Below are 26,710 nucleotides of genomic sequence, written 5' to 3'. Positions count from 1 at the left end.
GAATATCAAAATTGCAATTAATATTAAGCAAAAATGTCTCCGATAGCGTAATACATAACTGTTTTAATGCATTTATTAGGGATTGAGTCTGTGCAAATGAGACTTTCTTTATATAATCATATACATAGCAAATTGTCTTAGAACTATTAGCATAGTCTTTAGGAACTCTCAAGTGTATATTTAACATTCGAGATTCATTGTATGTTGGCATTTGCACAACTGTTGTCTCTAAAAGCAAGTAATGTGAATCATCACAACAATGATTCCTTAGAGAATGCTTCTTTCTACCATGATGTAGTCTATTTTTCTGTGAAATCTTAGAAATTAAACTGTTCTTGGTAACTGGGTTTAAACTCTTCTAAACTTGGAGCTTGTTTGCATACATGTAGTTGGAACACACCTGCACCCAGAACACTGCTTTCCATTAACAAAATCAGCTGTTTTCAATAATTACATGCATGATCATAGCATATGTGAGCTCCTGAATCACATTCACTTTTTACAAATGTTACACCTACACGTTAACTTACACCTTTTTTTAACCAGCGTAGTAGATAAAATTTCCCATATTCATGATTTCTTAAATTAGCTTTCACAGAATTTATACACTTATTGAGGAAACATATAACATATGCCATGTTGATCCCAACAGATTTTAGGGGCAGGCTGGGGCACTTAATCCAGAAAAGGCCAATGCAAATACACACCAACTCAAGATGTGCTTCTGGAAGCAAAATACTTCATAATAAATACTTGGAAAAGGGAGGCACAATGCATGTGAAGGTGTATTTACTTCATCTCTCTAAAGGTGGCCAGCTATGCCATCTTGACATACAGATAAAAAAGAAATTGAATAAGGAATGGTCCCACACTCTTCTCCCTTAGCCTTTTAATTATTATTTTTTTTCAGAGAGGATTTCATAGGAAGATGAAACATCTTGTTAACTGATTGATAATGTTAGAAAACCAAACAAGCTTTCAGGCTCGGATTCCATTACCAGATCAGAAATAAATAAATAAATAAATAGATAGATACATAAATAAATATTCTAATTATTGTCACTGTTCAGTATGGCTTCTTTCAATTTCATGTCGCATAGTCACCAATACAATTACCTCCCTATTAGGCATAATCTTGAGACCGTCATGGCCGTAACAACAGTACAAATACAAAAAGGAGAATACTTAATTTTTCTAGTTCTGGATGGCTTATATGCCTCCAAAAAATAGTTAGTACCAACAAACCCTGGTCAGGGAAATTTCATACAATAGGTTGTAGAAATTTAATTTAAAATATCATCTTACACCCCTGAAATACACTAGCTTGTTTTTTTAAAAAGCTGTAATAATAATCTCAATGTGATAAGAGAAGAAACAGCATGGCTTCTAAAGGAGTAGAAAACAATGAATCCGTTCCACTGGAATCCTTGACTTCAGGAGAACAAGACTATTTCATTTATTTGTCTGGATTTTCAAAGGCACTTTGATAATAAGTGTATCAAAAGGCTAAGCAAAAATATGATGCTATACTTGCATTTGAAGAGTTTGAATTTTATGCTATAAACAATATACCAAGAATAGTAATGGGATAGCATCAAAACACACATCTTTTTAAGAGGCTTCACAAAGATACAGCTCCTAAAGGTAATTATTTTCATTTTGAAGATTTTTTGTTCCATCAAATCCTAACTTTAATGTAATGTTCCCCCACACAATAGTGGTTTAGAGTTTGTATTTGATTAAAGCATTGCACAAAAATGTGGGATAGTCTATAGAATGAGAAAAGAATACCCACTGCATTTCACATTTGATGAAGGAGGAGCTGCCTAGTTACTGTAAGGGCTCCTCTCTGAGACACTTGGAAGTATGATGTGGCACACTTGGACCGTGGCAAGTTACAGGATTTATATATGAACAGACTTGAAGACCAGAAGTGACTGATGTGATCATCCTGCCTGACCTTCTATACCCCAAGTGGCAAACATCCTCAGAAATAGGATTAGTGCCAGAACTTGAAACACATTTCATCTCATTTTGAAAACAGAATTGTCGTCTCCCCTGGGAAGTCTGTTTCAATGTTTAATTGCACTTTCTGCTTGGAAATTACGTCTTATTTAATCAAGTCATTGGATCTTGTTATGTCTTTTTGCCTGTCATACTGAAAAACGTCTCCTTACACAGCTTTTCCATGTGTAAGTACCAGAGTATGAAGTAAGTTCTTGATCTTCTTTATCATAAGATGAAAAGAGGAGTTGATATCAGAAGAGCAGGCCAATGTGCTGCAATCTAAGAAAAAAAAAAAGAAATGGCATCATTACATAAAAGGCTCATTTATATGTTATGTAGGAATATTGGTGAGGAATTGAAATAGGCACCAGTGATATGACACCAGAAAAAAATCCACAGATACCTGAAGATTCTGGGGAGTCCAGAAGCAACAGAGAAAATACATGGAGGATCTTCTCAGAAATTTCTCTCCAAACAATGGGAAAGAAAAGCATATTGAAGTTGAATCTTTGGTTAGGTAAACAGTATTCCAGGGATATTTTCTTTCATAGAATCATAGAAAAGACAGTATTCATGGTTGTGGTGCAACACAAAACTTTTAGATAATCCTCTTTCAAATACCTAAGTTAAAAAAAAATTCAAAAGGGAAAAGGTAGAGAGGCACAAATTCTAAAGTTTCCTTAAGCCAAAAGTGCTTGCCTGTTTTAAACAGTTGTTCCTCTCAAACCCTTTCATCCTCTTTTTCCCCTTTAAATGAGAGAGGACATAAACTCAACTTGAAGTGAAATATATTTCCTGGAACATGAAGGGTCAACCACATATTCACTGGCATCAGAGTTAACTGTTCCTTTAAACATGGAGACACCATGTTAGCTTTATAATCTAATTTTGAATCCTTATGGATGAAAGTAATTATCATTATTATTGAATTTTATCCATTTAGAGTGTGTCCTCAAGGGTGTTGCACTAATTGACTTTTCTATAACTGCAACTGTATTTTTATGCATTGTCAGTCATATTAATAAATAAACATTATAATTATAATGGTTCCAGCTGGGACTACTTTAGTTAAAGGTCATGTTTTGTTCAAAAGGTATATAGTTTAAATGTTGTCAAGTTTAGAATTAAAAGGGTAAAATGCAATTAAGCTTCCTTTTATCTCAGCTGCTCTCCCTGAAATTATTCCAGGATGACTGTAGTCAGAAGCATAAGGAAACTCACCTTCTAAAGTTAGGTTTCATGTGTTCTGTGTTGAAGCCTTGTGAAAGACTGTCCTTTCATAACCAAACAAGACATTTGAGACAGAAAGAGAAAATAAATTGGAACAAATTTAAACCTTTTCTATTGAAGAGACCGAGATTTAGGAGTGATATTCAGTGCAGACTGCACGAGCACAGCTGATTCCTGAGTTTCTTCCTCTTTCCCATCTTTCTTGAGTTTTAATTACATGTTTACCTCAAACTAGCTTTTAGGCTTCCAGAGGACGCATTCTTTTTTCAAGACATTGACACTTCAGCAGTAGCCATTATACCTGGAACCTAAGCACTGGAATCTACAATACCAAAAGACTGCTTCAAACTGATATGTTGGCTCAGTATGGGATTACCTTCGTATTCTAATGGCAGTTTAGAAGATGAATTTACTAGACAAATCACCAAACTGGGAAAGGAAAGCCAAAACAACCTTCACTGCTTAATTCAAATCCACGCAATATTATGATAATTGCAGTAAATAATTGAAATTGTTTTATAATAGGAATTTTTAAAAAAAACACACCGAGAGCAAGATGAGTCCATCACAATTTTAGGGCATTGGCAGGGTTGTGTAAAGGTTTTATTCTACTTTTTCCAAGACTTTCTTCATCACTTAAGGCAAACGCCCCAAGGTGAATGGGAGACAGCAAAATTTCTGAAAACATTCTCGGTGGGATACATGTGATTAGAGAGCTGCCAGAGAGGACACAGCTATAACACAGTGGCAGAGCCTCTGCCAGACATCAGCTTTCTGAATATGGATCCAGTTGAGGGAATGAGTTTTAGAGATTCTGGCCAAAAGCCTATGAAGAATACTGTATTTCTCTTTAAAACATTTATTTCTGCAAAACCTACAGTTTGAGAATGAAACATATGAGTTCTGAGAGTATGAATGGAAAACAAAGGCTTCCAACTAAAGTCAAAGCCAAGCTGGGTATGCTGTGGGAACACAGAATCTGCTAAAGTGCAGGGCGAATGAATTTTCTTTCCTATTTATAATTGATGTGTTGAATTCAATTGTCCTGTGCATTTGGCTAATCATAGAGTGATCTGCTTCATATTGGTTTGTCTGACACCAGTACGGCTGTAACTTCCACATGTTGTTTAATAAAGTTGCTGATTTTCACTCATTCAGGAGCCTCTTGGTGTCACTGTATTTGGAATTTACTGTGAATACTACTCCATTAAAAAGGCATGACTGTGTATAAGTGTCTAAAATATGAGACAAGGGGATCCAATAATTGGCTGCTACCTCTAACATTGCTCTGATTTTAGACACTAAGCTGTATCCGTTATTTACACAAATGTTTGATTTCAACCTCATGAGCCCTATTCTCTGACCAGTAGAGGATACTCTCCCTCCTCTGAAATCCCCTGCATAGTCACACAGAAGGCAGGAAAATCTTAACTATTCTGGGCTCTTTTCCTTTGTAAAAAGGGATTTGTATATAGGGTCTAGAAAAAAAAGGATGGAGGGGCTGACAAATCCCCACACAAAGTCGTGAGGACTAGCATGCACTGCTCGCTAACAGACATACCATGAACTCAGGAAATCAAATGTTGTCATATGTGTTAGGAAAACTGAAGAACCTGTTCTGGAGACTGCTTTTGCCGATTGACCTCCCCATAAAAGTCACAGCAGAACAACACAAACCACTAAAGCAGTCCATAACATACCTTTGAGGATGCTTGAAGAAGCATATGGTGTGCCTTTTATGCATCTAACCAGGAGCATCACTACATTAAAACAAAATGGTTACTTTTACTGTCATCCCATTAATTGCAATATCTTCCAGCAATGTTGCGTTGGAAGCAATGTCATCAAATGGCCTCGTCAGCTCATAGAGAGAAGTGCACGTAATTCATGCAGGTATAACTGAAGCTTCATCCTATTAACTGGAGAAGCTTACAAATGCTTGGAGACATTGGGTTCTGTACAAAAAATAACTCCAAAATACATGGTCAATCTTACACTATTTTGCTATACGTTTGCCTTATTTTGAGGAAGGAAATGTAACATTAATGACATCAGAGTTATCTTGCTTGGGTTTCCATAAAGGGTCCCCTCTTTTCCTGATTTTGAGAGAAGAAAGCATGTTTAGGATGCCAAAATGAAAAGTGGTTCTGGTGACAGGCTGATGGCATCCTGGTTGCACTGCAAGGAACTTACCATTGATTCCCACTGGATGTGGCCTGCAGTGTGACAACTCCATTGTTCCTGAAGAAAAATCCATCTGCTACTTCTTCTGGGCCATAACAAAGAAAGGCAGACTTTAAGTTGCGTGCTGCAATATCACTATTAGATGGAAATATTTAAAAAGCTTTGCACTCTGAACAAAACCAAGAAAATGTGTGTCTCCATCAGCAAGTTTCACTTCTCAGAAGTAAACCTGCAAGGCTAAGCAGTTTGGGTCACAGTACATAACTGAAAAAAAATGAAATGAGAGATAGTTATGCTTGAGCATTAGCAAAAGGTAAGAGTGATGTTAAGTGTAATAAGTTTGAAACACCAGGAACATACAATTGTTCTGAAATCCCATTACGGAGATGTATTATTATTAGGTTCTGCTGTTGCCTCAGTAAGGGAAAGCATATAAAATACAAATCAGTGGGCACAAATGTTGGGATGAAATCTTAAGACATCAGTTTCCTAAACAAATTCACAAATCACTTCCTTTGCTTGGGAAGGCAGATGCACCGTTTTGAAGAGCCCCAAGAAAGAGGATGTAGAACACATGTCTTGCTGTTTTAGACTCCACAATCTAACTGGAGAAACTTACTTTGTGCCAATAGGCATTGTGAACAACTCACTCAACTTCTCTGCCAATATGGCAATTTGCATAGCATTACCCATAATGCCTCACATTGTGCCTTTGCTTTGAAAACAGATTTAATTGAGCCTTGCTGAGCTGCATTAATGTGTCTGTTTAAATTGAGCAAATCTAATTAGCTCGCATGAAAGTTATGCCACCTCTGGTGCAGCAAAGCTAATGCAATTAAAGTCAGCCAGATGTATTGAGTATTGTAAACATGCAGTCTGACTGGTGGAGAATAGTTCAGTATTCATCAGAGACTGGACAGTTTCGTAACACATTAACAACAGCTGCACTCTCTACAGTGTACAAGTATATATTATGTTGTGTATATGACTATTTTAAAATGCCAAGGATTCTGCGTTCTACAACGGTACGTGTTATAAGATCAGAACAACCTCATCCACATCCGTGCAAACCAAGTCCACTATTTTTTTAAAAAGGTCGCTACTTGTATATACAACATTGCTACAGAATCAATATTTACTAAGCATTACACAGAGAAAGACTATTTATACTGGAAATAACTTCTGAAGTCCTTGACTCTTTATGTGCCTTTATGAACTGGATTCCTGAAAAAGCGGGAACAGGACAGTAATTAGAGTAACTGAGGAAACTCCAAGATGCTCTTCAAAAACAACCAGAAGGTGTTCAATAAGGTAAAGATGTATTTTATTGGAATGATCATTATTTCCACTACAGACTCCTTGGATCAGATACCATGTTCTAGGTAACTGCTATCTATAAACAGGATAGTGCTTGAGATGCTCAGATGATTTCTTATACTGATTTGGTTTTGATACTGATCTTACTATCTGGGTTTGTAGATGTCACACCAAACAAGTATTAATAATTCCTGAAGGTCAAAGGTTCTCCTGCCAATAAGGCAATTTGCTTAGCATTACCCATAACACTACAAATTGTGTTTTTTCTTTGAAAATCTCACTCAGGTGCAGAGTTGGCTGCATGTGTCATTCATTGTTTCTGCTTTGCATTCCCTTCCTAGAATGCCAAGCTGACTGAAAAAAAAATTGACTTTTCCCCTGCTAATCAATAATCTTCTTCTTCCTCATTTATTCAATTAAGCTATAATTGCTGCCAATGGTAATCAAGTCTGGTGTTTCATGCTGTGGAAAAGGCACTCGGTGGAAAATAAGGTAGGTTCTGTTCTCTTTATTCTTCTTAGATCTTGAACACATCACTTGCTAACTTTTCAAGTTGCCTATCTGTAAAATGGACATAGAAGTATCTAAAGAAATCATGAATTTGTTTTCCCTGTCATCTCCCCCAAGAAAGTCTCAGAGGCATAAACACTACAGAATGAAAGAAACACGTATAATTGAGTTATTCAGAAGTAGTAGGTTAATCATAGATTAGAAAAATATCTATTCACAAAACATCTTGAGTATGTATTTTTAAAATCATCAGGTTTTGAGAATAGGAATAAAAGCTATAAAAATAGGACAATTTAATGGGGAATGTGATTTTTAAAAACTAATAACCTTTACACCTAAGGAAGAAAATCATGTTAAATGTGTTCAAGAAAGTTTCCTGTATTTAGCCTCGAATTCTAGAGTTTTTGATGCCTGAGGTTTTCTAAAGGTGACAAGGTAGCGAAAACCCATTTAAATGCTTCTTTACTGGATTTTTAGATTTTTCTATGGAATCTTCACTATAGAGAAGGAAAGGATTTGGTGAAGGGATGGCTTAACACATCCTTTCTTTCCATGCTGTTTTTCCTGTCTGATGTCTCGAGTCCCTGAAATGAGTGACAACAGCTTAGAAGCCACTCTAAACGCTTTGTCCAAATATCCACTGTTTTGTTATCCCCCCCAGTTACTCCCAGTCTTTCCACCCTCCCTGTCCTGAGGGTGTTGGACAGTTACTTCCCTCCCACCTCTCTTCTCCCAGGCCAGGTCATGGCAATGGGCTCGCCTTGGTGTACATGTAGCAAGAAGCGGATTCCTTAAAACAAACTGTGGAAGGAGGAATGAGTTACACGTTGTTTGGCTGAAGGAAGAATGTGGGGGTGGCAGGTTTTTTGGGTTTTTTTGTTTGTTGTTTGTTTCAGCTGCTGGACACAACACAGATTCCTCTGATGTGCTTCATCTTAATTTTATAAAAACATCATTCTGTTGGGCACTAACAGATGGTCGTCACCACAAACTATTAACTGGTTTGGCCGTCTCTTAAAAGTCACCATTTTAAGAAATGTCAAAATGCCTGACATTTCATAGAGTCATCGAATCATAGCATCATATAATAGTTTGGGTTGGAAGGGACCTTTAAAGGTCATCCAGCCCAACCACCCCTGCAATGAGCAGGGACATCTTCAACTAGATCACTAGATTTAACAATGACAACTAGATTTTTTTGTCACTGGAGACAAAAACTATCTCCAAAAGTGGAAGAGGAAAGATCACAGCATGTGGAGCTTGTTCATCCACCACTCCGGCAGGAAAATGATGCCCCTTTCGCTTATGCAGGAGTGCGTGTCACAAAATACTAATGCCATTTCTCAGCTGTAATTTGCACCAGGAGCTGAATTTCTGATGAACTGCTGGGCAAGCTGATACGGTGTCTGTCTCTGATCTGCCTTTCACTGAAAAACATGTCTTTCTTCTCCAGAATCTATACTTCCATGGTTCTTGTGCCACTGGGATGGTGGTGATTTTTTTTAAAGGTATGGGTTTGAGGGGGATACCTGTTATCTGGAAAAATTAGCATTGTTTCAGTACTCGAAAGCAGAAATGGAAAAATAACTGCAGGATGAGAAAGAGGCAAAGTTTTGTGAGTAAAATAAACCTGGCTCTCACCTATCACAGTGACTTGTTTATCCTAAAGAAACATCATCTGAAGGAAATTCAAACTGGGGGAGGAAAAGGAGAAATTCTACACACAGAGGCATAAAGTCACTGAACAGAGTGTTAGTTAAATAACAAAAACAATTATATTGAACTAAGCAGGACACACCTCTCAAAAAAAGAAAGAAAAGAACAGTTGCAATTTGACATCTACTGCTGGTTCAGCCCTGCCACATGTTCATTATCGCCTTCAGAAACACCTGTACTCAGACATAAAGAGGCTTTTTTTCATGAGGCAAAAGGGACATTCTGTACCAGCTAAATGAAGCCCTATTTCACCTTGTGAACAGGTAGCATGTAGCAAACAAAGGAGATACTGAAAGATTCAAGATCATTAAAAGAACTATGAAAGACCTGTAGGTGGCCAGAACATAAAGACTTCTCTCACTTAATGTCTCCTTTCTTTTCAAAAGAGGCAGTATCCTAGCTACTTGGTAATTAGTAATCGACACATCACATTAGCTAGTCATAACTCCAGAGAATTTATTACCTCCAGCCTTTTAAAACATGGAAAGGATTAAGTCCTGTCAAGCCACATAAATTAAAAAAAAGAAAAAAAAAAAAAGAAAGTTTTAATCCAGAGCCAGATATTTAAGAATAATTTCTGAAGCATTCCGTAAATCTTACAGATGGCACAGCTGTGACGGGGAAAGGGATGGGACCATTCGGTTTGTTAGTCTGCACAATCCAATTGAACTGAAAGAGAAAGATAAAGGGTTCCCCACTATGTTTCAGCAGTGACCTCTTGGGTTCGACATGTTGATACCCAACTAACGGTGAGCTGAAAATAACGGCTGCCCTGAAGCATCTCCATGAATTCCTAGTCCGGGGATGAGCAGCAGCAGGTTTTGTCCCCTGACCGGGGGGCTCGAGGCTGCAGGAGTTTGCCCATGTGGGCAGAGGAGGGAGCTGCCCGTCCTCCTGGCCATCTCTTCTCTGCCTTTGTTCTCCAAAGCAAAACTGATGGATTTTCATCCCTTCCTGGCAGCATCTCTGGAGAGGTAAAAGGTGCTGCCGCGCTCCACCATCAACCGCCATTGCCTTGGATTGCTCCTTTTAGAAAAACTATGATGTCATCCCATAAAGGGATGGGAGAGAGTATTTTTGGTGTGAAAATCCTCACTGAAGACAGTTATAAAAGCTCACATTGGCTTTGAAATAGAAATTGATAAACAGCAATATAGCGGGCTATTAGACACAGCACTATGACTATTTTTTTACACCACTACTAGTGAAGGGGGAAAAAAAAAACCACAAAAAATTTACTGTTTTATAAAAAGTCATGAGAAGGAGAAAGGTCTGCTAAGACTCTGAAGAACTTAGAATTATCAAAAGAAACATCTTTTTCTGGAAAAGTAGAGACTAGCTGTATGCATGCATAGAGGAGAAATAATCAAGGTCCTTTGGAAAGGCTGCTAGACAGTTGCCAATAACCTGACAGTATAATACAGCAGAAAATGCTGTAGCAGTGGTAGAGTTCACATACAGAAGTGCTTCAGACTCGACTGAGAAGCTGTAAACAGTGATTTGGAATTTAGTAATTCTGACAAATAAACAAGAACCAAGGACCTAAACACATGGCTTACAAAATAACAGAGGAATAGCGTTTCTAGACATTTTAGAGAAGAAAGGAAATATTGGTATAACAATAATGTTGTAAGAGGATTATAGTGGAACACAAAGGTGAAATTCAGGCTTTGAATTAAATTCTTGACTGTGAGATAATAAAGGAAGTCTATCCTTGAGCTTTAGTAGCTATCACCTTTTTTTGCCAGGTTAATTGCATCCCTAACATAATGTTTAGATCTTTATCTTTTCTTTATCTTCATTTGGCTGTATTTCTAACATATATACATATGTCCAAACATACATGTAAGTTTATTAACATAAGCATATGTAAGTGCAAACTGAGCTCCAGATTTAGCTTCAGGAAAACACTTGCTGCAATACTTGGTACTGGTTTCACCTGATAAATAGCCTCAAATGCTATTCCTGCTGTCAGTCTTTGGATGAAAATATTTGGCACTCCAGTACAACAGAGATCACACAGGCAGAGTCACACTACATGAAACTTTCTTTATTAGGGAAAGCAATTGCAGGCAACTAAGAAAGCCCTGTGTAATTACCAAATAACAATAAATTTTATCTACTTCCTCCAGCAGCAAAGGAATCCCTCTTGCTTATCCTGCACAGAAATTGATTAAAACTGAGATTGCTCCAGACCTTAAGCCTTAACAAAGACCTATCCAGTTTAAAAAATAATTTAATATCATCATTATTTGCTAATATATCCACAGAGTTCATACTCATTTTACATATTATGGCTGTGCAAATTGTTTTTAAGCCATTTTGCTATGCAATTCCAATTAGAAGATTACTAGTTTATAAATGAATCAGGGTGTCAAGTCAGCCTGTCACACTGATTATAAGTAAAGTATAGAAGATAAATTAATTAAGCATGAGTTATAAAAGCAGAGCAACACACAAGGTACAGGATCAGACAGCAGAATACGACACAAATGTAATGATCAGGGCCACAGGATTGTAGGTGGAAAGGAAGAGCAATGATACTGATTAGCAGAAACTGGAGAAATAACGTGACTAAAACACAGCACAAACTCAGGGAATAACATGGACAACATACAGCACATAACATCACGTCTCTTTTATTGGCAGTAAGTTCTTAATCTCTGAAAATAAAATTAAAATTGTTCGTTTACTAAAATCAATTTGCAAGCCAGCCTTGGGGAAATGTGCACATGCCATTAGAGAAGATTTACTTTTGCAAGATATATCAGATCCTGGCAATGACATTAGTTATTAAGATAACACATGAAGTTATTTACACAACACTTTCTCTAGAGAAAGTGAGAGTGCATACTTAATGCAGGTAACAGAAAAGAAAAAAAAAAAAAAAAAGAGCTTTTCCTAGCAGATGCAAAATTTGTGTGAACTTTATGTCTAGTTCAAGGCAATAATCCAAGTGAGAACAAGGTTGAAGCTCCTGTTACCTACATTCCAGAGCAGGGGAGCAATATCAGCTTAAGTTGCATAAGGCTGCAACTAATTGTAATTGGGTCTGTCAGCTGGGAAGCTTGCTGGGAATGTTTTGACAGAAAGCCCTTTTTGTAAAATAAAAAAATAAATAAGCTAAAACAAAATACCCACTGACAAATTTGGACTGAAATGTTATGGGAAAAGGTCAGCTGTTAGAATTAATCTTTTTGCAAAAGATTTTTGCTGTTACTATCAAGAAAATCACATATTTAAACCCCTAGATTTTTAAAACAGGAATAAAGTTTAAGAAAAATTAAGAAAGGCATTTGGAAAGTGAAACACTGCTTTAAGTGATCCAAAATATATTTACTTCCATCCATCAAGGTACAGCATCAAGATTTTTATTTCTTTTGGGGAATGGAGGAAAAGAGCTCCAAAAATCTATCCCAGGACAGCTTTTTATAGCAGTTCCGGCTTAGATGTAACCTCAGCTAGGTCAATGGGCTTACCACAATTTTAAATAAGCTACATTTTGATCTTTTATATCCTTTATAAGATTTATAGGAGGTATTCAGCATTGTTTTAACTCTCTTGTGCAAGGAAGCTCTCTCTGTAACCTTCCCCCCCACTCCAGCACTAATATTCATGGTTTTGTTAAAAAGGACCACTCCCAAACTATGAGCACCCCAACCATACAGGTGTAATTTCTGGGCTTTTTCTGCCCTGACAACTCCTGATCATCACAAGCCACACAATATCTAGAAAAATAAGTGCTCAACAGACTGAACAAATACTTTTCAAAAATACCTTAAGTCTTCAGAATCTGAAAAAGACTTTTGAAACAAACAGCTCCATGTAATATGCCTTTCCTTACACACCACATAACTGTTAAGAGGTCTAACCGCTCCTTAGCCAGCAGTTACTAAAAACAGCATTTTCCTCATCTGAGCTCCTAAGTATCCCTACCTGCATGTTTAATACACTAAACAAAGTCTCAACTCTCATTTTCATAGTCCCAGTCCAATCAGAGGGACTGCTGGGGGGTCCCAGGTGCATCCTATAAAAGAAACGGCAGATAACTGCTTTGAATTTAATGGAAGCTTTTTTTGACAAGCACAGCAAAAATCTGCTTTAAAGCGAGAGACAAGAAAACATTCTCTTTTTTGCCTATGTTACTAGTAATTCTGACTTCTCCAGTTGTGAACTGCCGTTGTTGAATCTATATCATTTCTTTAACAGTACATTAAAGATAGATGCAGGTCTCTCCTGCATCTCCCTTTGCTTTATGGGGAACACATAGATGCTTGAAAGCTCCCTTAACAGGGTAATTATTGCCTGGTGTAATTTACTGGCTAGTATAATGCTCTGAGAGGCGTTAAAGAAAGAAGTCGCAGCAGCTGAGAGTAGGCAATATGTGCCTTTAAAAGACACTGAGTGGATTATCTGTGGTAGAAGAGAGAAAATAAATATACACGTTTCAGGCAAGATTTGTCGAACATCTATATAAAACTAAGTTTTGTTTTGCTTTATTCTCCATTTTGTGTGCTATTTCCCTGTTGATGCACTGTGTTGCAGAAGTATTCTGGATGTGAGAAGATTAGTTTTTTCCCAGTATAACTTTCAGGAGAAAGAGCGTAGGAAAACTTTTAATGAGGGCGCCGAGCATGGCCCTTGTTTCTGAACATCCCTCAACAACCAGTGCCTGTGCAATGGTCATTTCACTGGCTCTACATAAACCCAGCTAACGAGACTGGAGATTTTCAAATAAGGGATGGGTTTGTGCATGTCAGAGAGCAGACGCTCTCCGTGAGCTATCATCTAGTGGGTTACGAGAGAAAACTCCGAAGGGGAGGGATGAGGCAGAAACTTTCGCAGTCAGAAAGATCTGCTTCTACCTTAGGCTGTTAAAAGAGGCGAGAGCCTTACCTCGGGGTAGAAGTCAAGCTGCATCCTTTCAAAGACTTACGGACATGTAGCGCTTTTAAAAGCAACAACGACTACCAGTCAGAAACTTCCTTTACGAGCCTTGCCTCCTTTTAGCTTATTGTAGTGCCAGGCTGGGTCAATTAGGAAGCTCAGAATAGCCGCCGTGGGACTCGTGAAGGGATGGAAGGGGAGTGGGAGCTCAGGAAGCTGAAACACCAGACCACAGGTTTACGATGACCACTGAGACTTTTGCCCCCTGAGAGGAGAAGAGGGGCAGGGACTGAAACCTAAAGGTGTCTGAGAGGCTCAGAAATTAATATTGATCCTGATTCCCAGCTGGCTCATGAGCACATAGGCTTTGCAGGGGGCTGTACTCCTTCTGTAAAACAGTGCAAAGGCACCTGAGAGGTCAGAGACGTATATCGGTCCTATACGGTAAGCCCACCTGGCCCAGCACGAGGTGAACAGAGTTATAAGTTTGGGTTGTGAGGCCTAAGTATTGAGGGAATAAACCCAAACTTAGCAGCAGGGATCGTCCTCTCACATAAACTTCGTATTGCCAAACTGCATCTGGACTTGTGATTTATGGCTCGTCAGTTTGGGTCTCTTTATGCTTCCCGGGATTCTCAGTCCTGCAGTTAGGGCTGGGGTAAGAAAGAAGCCATGTCTACAGGAGTAATATCTGTGGAGATGAGAGGCTGAAAGGCATTGCATCAATAAGATGGCCTAAGATTCATTAGCTCCAGAAAATTGCTTGACGCAGCTCGGAACTACATGATGTTACCAAATGATGGTGCCAGAGTGCTGTGCCCAGATAAGGGATGATGCACCAGTCAGGGATGTGCCATGTTGCAGGAAAAGCATGGTTATTTATGTGAGCTAACACACAGAGGTGCAATCACTTTTGAAATCAGTGCAAAATCTTTCTTCTTGCTGAGCTCAATTTTGGAATCTAGCGCGTTCATTAAACATAAAAATTGTGCAGCCCTCATATCTGGGCACTGTGCTATAAGTTTTCATCTGAAATGACCTCCAGCTTAGAGAAGGCCTGCAATTTCACCTCCTACAAATTAATCCTACACAAACCCAGTATGATACATGAATCATGTAAAATCTTTCTGTAGTATTTTTAAGGCCTAGGGGGACACCCATTCAGAGGATGAAAAAAAAATAACCTGATATTTGCAGCCACGATTTATTGAATATAGTTTTTAAAGAGGTGGCATTTATCAAACACTGTTGAATACATACATGTTGTCCGGAGTTTTCCAAAGAATTTCTAGTTGCCTATAGGTTTGTGGTCCAGATCTTGAGTCCTGTCCAAAAAGCAGGGAGAAAGACGGAGAACTGGTCTTTTGAGGATTTCTCCTCCAAAGAATCCTTGGAGAAAAGCCCAAAAGGTAGCTTCACAGTGATTATCTTCAGGAAGTGCATGCTTAACTAGGGGAAAAAACCGGTGATCTGAACAGCTGTATTCCCTGGTGTTTCTTTGGGTGTAACAGAGGCTGCCCCAGCAGGGATTCGGAATGCTGCTTTACGCAACCTTTACACCATCGCCAAACAAAGCGCTGCTCAACAAGGGCAGATGTCTGGCTTTGTATTTTAACAGATGATCAATCAAAGACATAGGGCAGCCACACTTGTAACAAGAGACTTTTAAAAGTCCTGGATATTCTTCAGATATGCTATAATCCTTCAGACACAGTGAAGTCCTGCCCACAGAGGTCACAGCAGTAGCTATACATAAAGAATTTGGAAATGCAGATATATTTTTGGAGGAAAAAAAAAAAAAAAAGGAATTCTGCTGCAGGTTCAGCGCTGTTGTACTTGAACCCCAGCTACTTCACTTTCCAGGGCATGTTAAGGATGTGTAGAATTTTGTCCAACGCCTCCAGCTGAAACACTTAGTACCTGACTGTTGGGGACAGCTAAAGACCTGGACCGATGAATGCTGATCAGTTATAGACAATCATTTACCTGGATGACTAATCTAATGATGAATAATGGATAAGCACCAAAATTCCACAAACTGTGATCCTCTTTGAAAGAGTTTGGAAACAAGGCAATAAAAAGCCAATTTTTCTGGAGTGCAACGTTTGTTTTGCAGCTTGGCCAACTCTCAACCAACCTCTGCGACAATTCAGCTTTAGCAATCAGTCCCAGGCTAGTCATAAGGTTGTCAGGAGAAACCTCCATTATGTATGATCTTTATTACGTTTTTCTCTACTGATAAACTAAACAAGGCTAATGCATCAGGCCTGAGCCCTGCCCCATGGTTGTTCAAACTATTAGTGTAATCCTACACATGGTTTTGAATTGTGTTGACTAGGACTTACCCAGGCATGGTTTGGAGGTTAGTGTAGACCAAGAAACTTTCCCATTACACAGATGAGGTATAGTCACCCTGAGTCAGGGGACAAGTAAGTATAATTGCAGAGACGTAGCTGGACGTAACAGCGGACCTCAGTGCCAGAAAACAGTTCTTGGCCCATTCGGTATGGGTTTAAATGCTGCATAAATTAATGTATATAGCAATAATCTGCAAAATTACCTGGGATGCCCATCTTGCTTTCCTGTGCAGAAATAGAGTTTTTACTAACACAAAGTTGAAGGTCACTTAGACAAACTTAATTTTCATCAAAGTGTTAAGAAGGTTTGTGAAAAATGTACAGTGGTGGGTCAGGAACCTTTTCCATAATCCCTGCACTCGACCGGGTGTCCCAAGCCTCCAGCAGTATAAACCATCGAGTCTCCTCCCAAAGCACCGATCTGGAGATGTATTTTTCTTTAATCCCAGAAGAGACACTTCAAGAGTTGTAAAGGGAATCAGATAGCACTTAAGAAAAATAATGCTTCAGCCACACTACTCTGCCTGAGACAGTTAGTTCATTAATTTTTCCCAGCCTGCTTTCTCAAGGAGAAATCATGCACTTACACCTTCACAAGAAAAGCTGAGATTCTCCTTTGCCACTTTCATCTTTTCAATGAGTAAAAAGTGAGTTTCAAAAAGCGATTTTGACCATGGAAAATATGAACACTTTTAAGAATAATCAAGTTCTCTTTAGTCTGGCTCAGCCATAATCAACTGATGTCAAATTGCTTCTTTGAATAGCACAGAATATAATTAGGACAGGAATAACTATGTACTTACTACCTGTTAGCAAATCCTGACTTCTTCACAGTGAGCTTTATATTTAGATTTTATATATAGATCGTATTGTTTCCTATATGTCAAATAAGTCTATGTATTTAAAGAAACAGCCTATTTCACATTTATGATAAACTGCTTCACAGCAAGCCAAATCAAACTGCTGCAGGATGTCACTTTAATAATTTTATTTAATAATATTAGCATACTTGATACTCAGACCCTTGACTTGTTTGAGGGATGTCTATATGAGTACAGAAAAACAATGTTCCCTGCCACGTTTTTTGTTAAATTGAGAGACGACAAGCATGGGCATTGTAGTAGTCCTCAAACAGTTTCACGTTTTGAAATCTCTCAGGATTTTTTGAGAAATCTCCTAGGATCAGAACATTTTGTTTTTCTCCAAGCTTGAACATCTTTGCATGGTAAGAAGCCAAGAATCTTGACAAAATTCACAAAAATTGTGATGCAGTCCTTTTTCAAACTACTTGTTTTTTTAAGTGACTAAAGGGACAATACTTTTTGCTGCCAATAGTAAAATCCAAATGAGAATGAAAATGCATTACCCTTAATGATTTAAATTTTATTTCTACTAATTTTATTTGTACAGCAAGAGTTGTATCAGCTTTGCTAGTATATTCAGGCTAAGGTACAGCTTCATTTTGTAAATCTGGAATGTCTCCATCATTACCAGGTAAGTCTAGCATCATTTTAGCATGTAACGTGGTTTAATAATCTGGGGGTACAGTTTCAGAGAAAACAGTGTTAAATTATTTTCCGTGTTGTGACTCTGGCTCTGTTTTAGAGGGGCATTACTATACCTATTAATAATCTAAACTAGAACTAAATCAAGCATTTTTTCACTTTGATCACTGATCAGTCCTCTGAAAAAGATCCTCAACAGTCAAATACCCATTGCGCAAGGGACAATTTTTCATGAGATTAGGGTTCAATTGTATGCAAAAAACCCATGTAATCAATCTAAAAGGCTTTAGTCCTAAGTGTCTGATTGAACTATTGTGTGGTGAATAATGCTGTTTGACAACCTGCTGAATTTATGCCAGGTAGTTCACGCTTTCTTCTCATTAGCTGTGGCATCTTTTTCAAGTGTTGTAAATTACAGAATGTTTTAAAGAAATGAGAACAGCAGAAAGAGTCAGTCAAATGTTTAGGTATGGAGACTGAACTCATCACCCGAATCTGGCCACTTTCAATGATTTGGAGCATAGCAGTGATAAATACCAACAGAAATCCAGTGACATTTTTCTTGAACATGAGAGAGATGAATCATGCAATATGGCCTCACAAATGTATACGTGCATGTAAATGTGTCGGTAGGGGAGCTGGAGAAAATAGTTAAGGTTTTGACTGGTGATGATTTAAAAACAGAATTTTCTTTAATTTTTTTCACACAATAAGTCTCTTGAACATCTTAATGATACATCAACTTGAAATTGCTGCAACTTCTCATTGATTACAATTAGCACAACTCTAATTTTTAAAGTTACAACTTAATAGCAATGTACCTGATTGCTATTTCTTTCTGTTTCCAACATGTAGTGATAAAAAGCTTCCAGAAAGGCCTTGAAAGAGTAGTTCAGTGGTAGTAGAGGGCAAGGACTGGATACTACCTAAACCAGATAAATTCAGAATATATTCATACTATATAATGTAACAGAAATGGTCAGGAAATCAAATTTCAGTCCTCTGAATATCATCCGTATTCAAATAATTTCTTCCAACTCAAACCACATCAATTCATCCTAAACAGATCCATTTTCATAGTGCTGAAAATCCATTTGGTTTAGAATTATGTCTGGCTTTTCGCTTTGCTAATATTTTTAGCTGTCTGATTTGGAAACACGACTTCTGGCTAGCCAACATTTTCTGTTGCAAAGTTACCAAACCTTGAAATACAGCAGTGAAATTCACCCGGCGTTGGTGGACAATCTCATTTTAAAGGGAAAATGAGAAAATTTTAGCCAGTGGCAGTAGATTTCCTTCTAGTCTCCAAAGTACTAAGCTCGCTGACCTGTTCCAGTCCCCTGAGCTCAAGATACAGTAATTTTGTGCCAACTATGTTGTCTGCTACCATCTGGAAATGGAACCTGAACAGAAAAATAACTCCACCGCTTGTCCAGGGTTTCTGGATAGCTCAGAGAAGTGACAACTGTGCATGAACAGTCAAGGTGTGCCGGACTCGTGGCCAAGGCACAGACTGGCTCGACTGCGTGCAGACGGCGAGACGGATTCTTGGACAACAGATCCCAGGACTCTGCACGTCCTCCCTGTCAGAACTGCAGGTGCCCAGCAGCATCCATGTGCCCTGGGCACACCAAACCGCCCCATTTGTGTGTTACAAGGCACGGGCACCCCCATTCCCTGCTGAGATTTTCCAGCAAAGGGGAAGAGGGGCGAAGGAACCTGATGAGATACCTCACCTGGGAGTTAAGAAGACATGATCCAGGTGGGCAAGCTGTATGGAGGAAGAGCAAGATTTCTGGCATATCCCCAGTGCTAGCCCAGTTTAGCCGTACTTCAGTGTACGCTCTTTCGCAGGCTGGTTAAAAGTAAGATTTTTCCACAGAAAGTTTCTTTTCTGGAGCTTTTACAGGAAAACCACTTTCTGTCCAGGAGGAAGCGATAGCAGCTCTCTGCTCCCTAGCTGTTCCTCGCTCAGCCGGTGTTAGAATTTGCCTGTTACGGTATGCCTCCTAAAAGAGATTTAGTGACAAAAGAACAGGCAATAGAACAAGCACAGACCAGCCCGATTAAAGTATTCATTCTGATGGACGCAGGATGATGTACACTGTTTTGCCTCTCAGCCTCATCCCACTTCCATTCACCTCTGTAGGACTTGCATCTCACACGTTTGCTCTGCAGTGGCTTCTTTCTTCTTCCACAACTCTGCACCAGATGGATGGAGGAGTAGAAGTCAACAGGGCATGAAAGCGTATTCTCCACGCTCAGCCTACTGTCTTGGCAATCAGTCCACGTATATACAGGCAAATACCTGATTTAACTTGTTGTACTTGACGGATGACCCTGTCCTGCTGTTGCGCAAGGGCTGAGAGACTTGTGAACGTGGGTTTCCAGACTTCTGCGAGTTCTTCAACTTTGGAAAAGTATTTACTCCAAAATTGGTTTGTGTTTTGATATACGCTACAATGATTTAGTAATATTTAGTATGAACAGTAGTCTGATAGAAGGCTGAATAAACAACAGCAACTCCATTATGTTTTATCAATCAATCCTGTAATCTGATCAAAATAGATACCAAATTAATTTAATAGAATCATCCTTCCATAAGCTCATATTGATTACTGCTAGTTCTATTACCAGACTTAATTTAATATGATGCTTTATTTTTTATTGTTTTCAAATGGCAATTTTGTTTCAAATTTATTCAGACTTTCCAAAGATACATATAAGTACCATACATGCCCAGAAATCACTCTTGCGCAAGAGCATTTTGTGCGTGTGGGAAAAGTCATGGGGAAAATGATTGTTGTTGTTCTTTCTTAGGTAACTCTTAATAACAGAAACACAATGTACTTAAGTGGAAGCAGGGCCCATTTCTAGAATTCCCAGACTAATTTCATCCAGCACTTTAGTAGATAAATGGAATCAAATGATGAACTGAAGAGATCTGCTTAAGCATGTGCTTAAATGCTGTGCTGAACTGGATAGTCAGCTTCCAGCTTCTTAAAACTTCCCAAAATGAAACCGCCTATTTTCTACACATAAGTACACGATAAAATATCAGAGTATTTTCACAAGGACAAAGCTGCTTCTCAAGCCAGTATGCCAAATTCTGACTGCAGGTATATCTCAGAGAGCCCATAGTCCCTCCTAAGACATCTTATTTTGCACAAGTGGAAATGAGAGCCCAGACTAGATGAGGTGAAGCATGTGTACTTACATAGGAGCAGAACTCATGTTTTTTCTTTGAAATTATGACAAGCAATGTCAGAAAGTGAGTACATGAGACCAAGAAAATCAAATCAAGTCTTAATATTTCCCAATTATCAACTAAACAGGAAAAAGTTAATCTTGGAGGGAATACCTCATTTGTCATATCCATTAAAATTGAAAGAGAAATACAATGATGAGATACTTAAATATGCTGGGGGGGGGTGGGGGGGGTGGGGGGGGGGTGGCTTTTCTAAAGATGTCCATTGATTTTCTGTAGCTATACATGCATCTCATGGATAATTCTGAAATAAAAATGTTTACTTTAGGTCTTCAGCCATCTTAAGCATAATCTTACAGTGTTATGTAGAAGCTGGCTGAAGAAGCTAGGTGAAGAACAGCATCGAAATGTTTGAATCTTCAAGGTTCAACTAACCATAGAAATGTTGCTAAAGCCAACATATTCAGCCTCAGGAACTGTATGGGATGGAATGAATGAATATCTCAATGTCTCTACAGCTACTAATAAAAACATAAAGAAGTACTTGCAATGCATTCATAGCACAACTGTAACTTTGTCTATCCAGTGTAGCTCCTCTTACTTCCATCTGCCCTACTATAATTCTTCTCTTCTAATAAAGAAGAAAATCACTTTGGGTCAGGTTGAAATAAATATTTATTTTTGAAATCTAAACTAAAAAGGGTTGTTAACTTCAAGAGATCAATATTAAGGCTTCTAAAGACCCCAGCTGAGGTCAAAGGAGGCAATTCTTCCTCTCTATTTGGCACTGGTGAGGCACATCTGGAGTGCTGGGTCCAGTTCTGGGCTCCCCAGTACAAGAGAGACATGGAAATACTGGAGCTGGTCCAGCAAAGAGCTACAAAGATGATTAAGGGACTGGAGCATCTGACATAGGAGGGGAGACTGTGAGAGTGGGTCCTGTTCAGCCAGGAGGAAAAAAGGCTCAGGGGCATCTTGTCGATACTTAAAAATACTTGATAGAGGACAGTAATGGAGATGGAGCTGGACTTTTCTTACTGGTTACTGCTGACAGGACCAGAGACAAAGGGCACAAACTGACATACAGGAAATTCCACTGAATAAAAAAAAAAAACAACTTCTTTTTTTAATTATTTTTTTATTTTTTACTGTAATAGGTGTCAAGCACAGGGGTTGCCCAGAGAGTTTGTGGAGTCTCCATCCTCTGAGATACTCAAAACCTGACTGGACATGGCCCTCAGCAACCGGCTCTAGTTGACCCTGCTTTGAACAGGGGGTTGGACTAGACCATCCCCAGAGGCCCCCCCCAACCCCAGTCATTCTGTCATTCTGTCATTCTGTGAACAAAAGTTTAATTTGTATTTTTGAGCCCAGATCCTCCATCAAGATGCAGCTGTCTAGCCAGGATCAGGACTAGAGCATACACGTTCTTATTCTGCTACACCTTTCTGCAAATAACATCCAGGACTGGTGCCTGACCAGACATGAAAAAAAGCCAGATCAACAGCATTTTCAAACATGAGATAAGGGAAAATTATAAAATGGCTAATAATTCCAGTTTCTTTTATTATTTTCTGTGAAAAAAAAAAATCACTTTTTTATTTTTATCACTTCCTCTACTTCCTAAATTCATCTGTGGTCTAGGAGGAGATATAACCACTTCTTCTTCCCCTTTTCCTTACACATTTTATTATTCAGAGAGCAGTGCTGACAGAGATTTTGTCCCTAAAGTACCGTGAGCTTTCCTTGGAGAGACACTCAGCCCTATTCGGAGTAAAAGTCAAGTGGTTTAACTGTAGTATCACAGACTCAGAAGAGCTTTGTGAGGTCTCAAGGACCGTTACAAATGGCCAGGGTTAACAGTATGACATATATCTCTTAGGTCTGTTGTGGCTTAATTGAAACCGTGGGACAAGTCAGACATCCAAGAGTGGGATCTGTATATACATCCAGGTCTCACGTCTGATAGAGTGTGTAAGTACTAGTGTTTTCATACAAAATCATAGAGGTGTATGGAAATGCCACTTTTGCAAGCGTTAACCTTGTCTTAGAGTGGGCTACTTACAACCTTCTTTTCAAGGTGTCTAGCTGGCACTCCTACCTCCCAAAAAAAGACAAAGAGCCTTTTATCCCTTTTCCTTGCAGATGAAGCTCCACAGTGCGTTACTCCTTTCCTCCACCAGCTCAGAGCTTAGCCCACATATGCAAATAATCAAGAGGAATATGAGAGTATGACTTAAATTTAACTGAAATCAGTCAGGGCTTGGGTGTGGTGTAAAACAAACTGTTGTGACAGAAGTTACAAATCCCCACATTTTGCTTAGGCACCCAAATTTAGCCTTTGTCTTCTTAGGAATCCAGCATTCAATAAGGAAAACAGCAATATAGAGGTAAGGATTACTCCTCTTGCTTTATTATAATAATATGTGACAGTGTTGCAGCCACAGTATTCTTTCCAGATGTACTCATGAGCATGTTTATAAATGTTGGTTTAGGAGTAACTTTTCAAATATTTAAGCAGATGGAGCATCTGCTTCTATCAAGTCTATAAAGAGGGTGGGGTGTTAATAAAGACTTCATTATTGGCAGAGCAAATGTGAGAAAGATTACTGTTGCTTGTAAAAGCAGTAAACACTGTGAGAGGTGCAGTCTGCATACGAATGGTGAAAACTTTCCAAAGGTCTCTGCATCTCTCATCATTAGACTGTATTAGCAGCCTAGCAAAACAGGAGCTCTCTATTAAAGAGACAGGAGCAAGGCAGGATAAAATGCTGGAAGAAAAGCCACATGGCAGTAATCATGGTGAATAACTCTAGCTGTAGAATTTCATTAAATGAAATTAACTTTACAGTCACAATAAAATTGGAAATAGTAAAGGTTATGTTCTTTCTGGAGAGAAAAACCTAGTTGTTTCAAGTTTAGAGGGAATCACGTAGGCATTTGAAAGTTTCTGCAAATGTACTATTAAGCCCTGAAGTTCAGCTACAATGAACCATGAAAGAGGAGTAGAAATCTACATATAGGTGTAATGTAAGGTGTAATCGTATTAAAATCGCATGAAATCTATGAATCTACATGTGGGTGTACATGTGCACAGCTGCAAGTCCCAGGAGGGGAAGCTTCAAGGACGTCAGTCTTTATTGCTATGGAATGCGACATGTATTAGTTTACTATTTATCTTATATTGTTAGCTTGCTATTCACTTTGCCACTGTTGCCCTCTCCTGCATTAAATGTAATGATTGCAACGAGAATATTGCCAACACTTTTCTTGTCTCCTTGCAGCCCCAACAATTGCAATCTCTTATGTGAACTGCTATTTAATCGCAGCGCTTTCTCTCCTCGCAGAGTTGTGTTCAGCATATTTTTAGAATTCCTAATAAAAAATTATCACCCTCAAAGGCTTAGACATCTAAATTGGGACAGCACTGGTTTCTGGATTCCACCCCCAGCCCTGTTGTGCTGTTCAGAAAAATAGCGTGAGATCATTGTTCTCTAAATATGTAAGACACAGCACGGTCATTTTGGTGTTCATTTGAGTATTCACCAGAAAGTTGTTATTAATATTAGCATGATTTGCATAGCAATCAAAATTAGTTCTCAGTGACTTCTCAGAAAAAAAAGTCTTCTGTTTCCATCTGAAACATGCATACAAGAGGAAGGGAGGTTTTGGTCAGGAGGGGAGAAGGACGGGGAGCGTTTGCCAGCCAGAGTTCTTATTTATAAACACTCTGGTTCCTACATCTAAAACAATGAATAAACTAATTAAGGCTGTAGCACCATTTGAGTTACCTGTGGTCCTGGTGGCATTCCCTACAGGGCAGTTCCTCAAAGCAAAGGACTGAGTATCTCCAGGAGCTTCACGTTAAAGTATGTGTATATATATATTTTTATTTATTTATTTTTAACATGCATATGTGTGAAGTGTGCCAACAGTCAAACAATATCTTGCAAGCCGGTGATGGTATGCTGCCTGGGAGTGACTATTTTGTCATTGAATTTAACCTTGCTCAGCTGCTACTTTAACCCCTAGTATTCTCTAGTACTGCTTTTGGTTTTTCCCTGCCAGTATAAGACCACCCTTCTCCTAGCTTAATAATCAAAATGGAACAAATAAAATGGAATTTGGTTTTATGCATAGTTACAACTTGTCTATACCATGTCTTCTCATCATAATTAGCTGTACGCTACTAACCTGGAAACTGCTAATGTGTGTTGATGGGAAATACCGCTTTCCAGATTTTAGCCATAGGATCCAGAGCTGCAGGGTGTATTTCTTCACAGGCTAGGTTTCCTTTTGTGCTAAGCAGAATTTTTTGTGATTTTGGATGTTCTGGGTTTTTTTGTTGGTAAAGTCCAACAGCACATTTTGATTAACAACAAAGGACAACATACAAGTATATTTAGTTAGGATAAGTATCTCACTGAAATTCACTATGTACAGCCTAAAAGTGTTTATTTTAAGCAGATTTACATACAGTTTAGATTTATTCTTCAGGATCCCAGAATTAACAGCATACCTGTGGAATCAAAAGAATACCTGTACCTTGTGTGTAGATTAGCAACGTTTTCAGAAACATCCTATAGTTTGAGACATTCAACTATTTAACCTGAGTGCATATTATCAGCAAAAACCATTTATTCGTGCAACAAGGAAGGTAACACTTTCTTTTCAAAATGGCAGTCCTCTGGGAGAAAACTGAGAGAAAAAAGATGCTGATGTCAAATAAAACAGCAGAACAAGAACAGTTCATGGTAGAAGAGAATTAATTCAGACTTCATCTAAATTTTTACTCCAGAGAATGGTATTTTATTAACTATGATGTTTCAGATATTCTTTTAAATCTTTAAAACCTTATAGATTTATCAATGTAAATATGTTTCAATCATGTTTTCAATGGCTTTTTTTTTCTTAATCCAGTCTTCTACATTGAAAAGCTCATAGAAGAACAGATCAAAAATATTCTAAGAAATTTTCCAAGCAGCTAAAACTACTCCTGAAATGTAACTGTAGGTCTTCAGTTCAAGGAAGAACTGAACAAATAGGAAATACTTCAGCTGCTATGTTATCCCAGTGACAATAGTCCAGGACTAATTTTACTTTCATATCTATTCTATGATTATACCTGTAACAAGGTAACTTCATATGGATACAGTCTTTGCACACTACCGAAATAAAATGAATCAATCAGTGAGATTTTATGATACTATTTTTAAGCCTTGTTTTGCCATAGAATGGATGCTACAATTTTTCTTTTAACTTAGGGCTTCAGAATCAGCATTCTCTTTATAACCAAAAACTGAGACTGGAGTTTAGGTATTTCATACCCTGTATGGGGACAGCCTTTTTGATTATTCATCTGATAACACTGTCTTTCTCTTAGCACACTATCAACTTTTCACTTTGCCATAAACAGCATAAAATGAGCATAACAATACATTCCACTGGGTGGGGTTTAATTATTATTAAGCAAAGGATTGTTGACTGCTCTCCCTCTCCCCACCTTTTCGGAATGAATAACCACAGAAAAGGTAATCTTTTCCCAGGCAATCAGTTTTATTATTCTCAAATAGATTAACTAGGAGAAAAACTCAGTGAAACAAGCTGTGACATTGATTATGGAACAGTAAGGCTTGAAAGATTCCTGAGAGCCATGGCCAAATATAAAAATGTATATGATGCAAAAATGAGGATAAGCAAAAAAATATTTTGAGGCTGAGTAAGGGAAATGCCAAAGAGGCACATCAAATGGAAAGCTCCTGTGTTCACTCAGGCAAGCCAAAATCTGA

This window comes from Accipiter gentilis, chromosome 34, assembly GCF_929443795.1.
Source record: "Accipiter gentilis chromosome 34, bAccGen1.1, whole genome shotgun sequence".
In the NCBI taxonomy this organism is placed as follows: Eukaryota; Metazoa; Chordata; class Aves; order Accipitriformes; family Accipitridae; genus Astur; species Astur gentilis.
Note: the sequence above shows the minus strand (reverse complement) of the source record.